At 41.2% G+C, this 3562-nt stretch overlaps 1 long non-coding RNA gene across 1 annotated transcript; it reads left to right on the plus strand.

Moving 5' to 3' along the window:
* The first annotated feature begins 931 nt into the window (after window positions 1-931).
* LOC110676659 lies at window positions 932-2093 on the plus strand. The gene is made up of 2 exons (XR_002500606.1): window positions 932-1724; window positions 1791-2093. It is a non-coding gene; the product is annotated as an uncharacterized LOC110676659 (long non-coding RNA).
* Window positions 2094-3562: the final 1469 nt, after the last annotated feature.

Consider the following 3562-nt stretch of genomic DNA (forward strand, 5'->3'; position numbering starts at 1 on the left):
GTAGAAAGGTTTGATATGTACCGCTACTGAACATCATCTACAGTCCGAGGAAGAAGAAGCCCCGCTTGATGTGGAACGTCAGAGGAGAAGTAAAAGAGAGCGAGCGATCGAATTCAGTGCAGATATCAAGGATCATCACCAGCGGTGGATCCGAGAAGCAAACAAGCGAGCGCAGAGGTTCCTATTACGGAACGAGCCTTCAGAAAAGCCGAAGATACCTATACGTGATGGACGTGGCGACGTTTGTATCCACGAGTTCGCTTTGCTCCGCACAAAATTTAATGCGAAGGACCTTGCCGGACAGTTTCCGGAGGCAGCGATGGCGATCGTGGAGAACCACTACGTCGACGACTTCGATAGTGCAGATACGGTCGACCAAGCAGTGAAGCGAGCGAAGAAAGTTCGGCACGTTCACGCCAAAGGCGGCTTCGACCTCCGCAACTTGGGTTCCAGTCCGAAGTTTCTGGTAGATATGGGAGAACGGAAAGCAGATCAGTGCGTCCGGTTCAGCAAAAATGAGAAGTCCGGCAACGAGCGCGTATTGGGGATCGTGTGGAGCCCAGCAAGTGACGAGTTTTCATTTTGCACTAAGTTGAGAGACGATCCTCTCCGGCTGTCTTGGTAGTGTCATTCTCAAAACACACCCAAGCCGTTCCCATAGGGGACGTTAGCCACAAGGAAGGACGTTTCAAGTAATACTATTTCATATGTTATGCCCTCTTCAACATCTCATCCAATTTCTCTCGCCGTTCCCTTACGGTACCTATCCATCTAGTATTCATTGCTTTCTTCTCCATGCTTCCTCATACTTCGAGCAAAATAGACCGATATGTCGATAAACAAATTCAAAATATAATTATCACGGTCGAAACCTTTGTATCTACTGAATAGTCGGTAATTGTTTTTACTGAATTTTCGGCTTGTTCGGTAATGTTGCAAAATTGGGTCTGACAGCTACCGTAGTTCAGTAAAAAGTAAAAATTATACTGAACCTCAGAAGATTTCAGTCAAAAAGCTGATAGTTCGGTATTTTTATGATTTACAATTCGTACCCAGTATAAAAAAAATTACCGAACAAGCAAATCTTGATTGAGTGTGTACTCCAGTGAGGATCAAACCCATGACTTCCTATTCGCTAGATGCGCGCTTCAAGCTACAAGCTGCGAAGCCTCTCTTTTCGCAGTTTCAATTTTACTTTGTACATGCACATTTCTCAATAAAAACTTTTATTGCAATTTTATGAATCAAGTTTAGGTTTCAAATCAATTATAAAACCATGACAAAACATAAACATTCCTTGAGATTGGTTACTGTTTCCCTGTGGAGAGGCTTGGGAATTTTCAAAAGGGTATAGACAAGGTTGAAAACCACTGAATTAGACTAACCGAAATAGATAAACCGAAAAATGTGGCCGGTGGTGTTGGTGGGTGCTACGTGCGTCGAGCGTCGTCCATATCGGCCAGTTTTTCAAACCTCAGGGTGTGTGTTTTTCATCAGCGAGGAGGCAGCTCAGAAACGAGGACACATATGGGATCAGCAACCGGTGCGGGAAGGTTTTGCTGCTAGCTAATGGTGGAAATATTTCAATTAGCACACCCCGAACGGCCAAATGTATGTAGAACGAAAGCAACAACTAACTGACCGACGACGTCGTTTGCCTTGAGTGCGAACCGAAATGACCGAATGATGCCTTCGGAGAGATGCTGCTGGGTAGGTATATGTAGGTAGGTACACATAACGGCATGACGAATCTGTGAGGAATCCGAAATTTTCTCCATCTTTTTTCACAGGAGGGTGCTTGGGAATTTTATTTATTTTTTTGGCAATGAAGTAAACGTTTGGCACTGCAACGCGGGATTTCATTGCTGCAGGTTTGTGCACATCTGCTGGAAAAATAGGAGGAAAGAAAAATATTTTCATCCGGTGAACGCTAATGAGGTGGAATCGAGCTTAGAATGGAATATAGCAGATCTATGTGGTTGCAGGATTATGCATGAACAATATTTTAAGTCTTAAGAAAAGTATTGCAAAACAGAATTGCATTGTTAGATTTGACCTTTAAGTTAAGTTTTAATAAACATTTTTCATTGAAACTTTTTCAATGCATGATTGGTGTTACATCTATTATGTTACATTCCCATTCAAAAAAAAAAATGGTTCACCCCCTAAAAACATGCAAAAGTAGTTTATCCATATCTCTGTGGTTACATGTCTAATTGAAACTCTCTATGATTTATTTAAAAAGCAATGAGTTATTCTTATTTCGTAGGTATTTTTTGACATTTTATGAATTTTGATTATTAAATTTTTACTTGAAGATGTAACACTTTTCAATGAAAAGTTTTCACACAACACACTGAAATAACAAAGCTAATTTTCTCAGCATTGCACAGTGGTTCGATCTAGAACAAATGTCGGACAAAACCTCAAATTCTCCTTAAAATAGCTGAATTCATATATTTGACGTATTTTCTGCCATATTTAAGTATTATGGACTTTTATTTTCAAATGTTTGGACCAGAGAATGGCAGAAAACTCGGAGCGGTGCAAAATATGCATGTGCTGCACCCGACTTTTGCGTGCGTCTCCTGTTTTTGTTGAGTGACACAAAAGAAGGTGCGAGTATTTCCTCAACTGTGTGAGAGACAAAAGATAGCTCCAGCTCTACTCTTTGGAACGCATGGAGTAAAGCACAATGTGCTTTGAATTAAAAACATAGTCGAGGAAATGTGACTGACGGCGGTGTCGTATCATTTTTTGCTTGCTCTAGACTTCAAAATCATTCAAGGGTTTATTCACAAATCTCATAACGCCAAAAATGGTCCCTTTTGACACCTACCCACCCCCTCGTAACGCATTTTGTATGAAAATTTTTGGAATTTTGTATGAGCTGTAACAATTTGTATTTCGTATGGCCAATCAAGCCCGCCTTCAGCGTTATGAAATTTGTGAACGGGCCCGACGTGAATTTGAAAGTAGGACGTAGGATATTTCTTACAATGTACAGAAATTATTTTGTTATTAGAGGCCGTTCATGAATTAAATAAAGAGTTATGTGTAGGGTGAGTCATGCGGAGGGGGAGGAAGTTGTTTGTTATGTGCCAGAGCAAGCTTATCCGTCTAAGGGCCGATTTCTTCACCTCCGCTTACGCCGTAAACCACGTTTACTCATACGATTAAACCAGGTTTAAGGCCTAAGCGGTGGTGAAGAAACCGCTTATAAGAAACAAAGCGAAAATTGATCATGGCACAACTTCACAGCTGTGAGAATTTTATTTTCTCTTTCTCTCCATGTAGAACTTTTCATGTGTTCATCGCCACAAGCAGCAGGCGCTTTTATGCATCAAATTAACCATTGCTTTCGTCAAGTTAATGTGATAGCATGGTTAGCGTGCACACATCGCGGTCGTTTTTAGCTATGTTGTAGGTTCGAATCCCGTCTGAGGCACCGGTTTTAATAACATAGTGATAATCCTCAGGAGGAGTTGGTGATGGAGTGATAAAGAAATTATCCCTGGAGTGGAATGATTTTCGGTTATCCTCCATCGTAACTCCAGGGAAA

This window comes from Aedes aegypti, chromosome 2, assembly GCF_002204515.2.
Source record: "Aedes aegypti strain LVP_AGWG chromosome 2, AaegL5.0 Primary Assembly, whole genome shotgun sequence".
Taxonomy (NCBI): domain Eukaryota; kingdom Metazoa; phylum Arthropoda; class Insecta; order Diptera; family Culicidae; genus Aedes; species Aedes aegypti.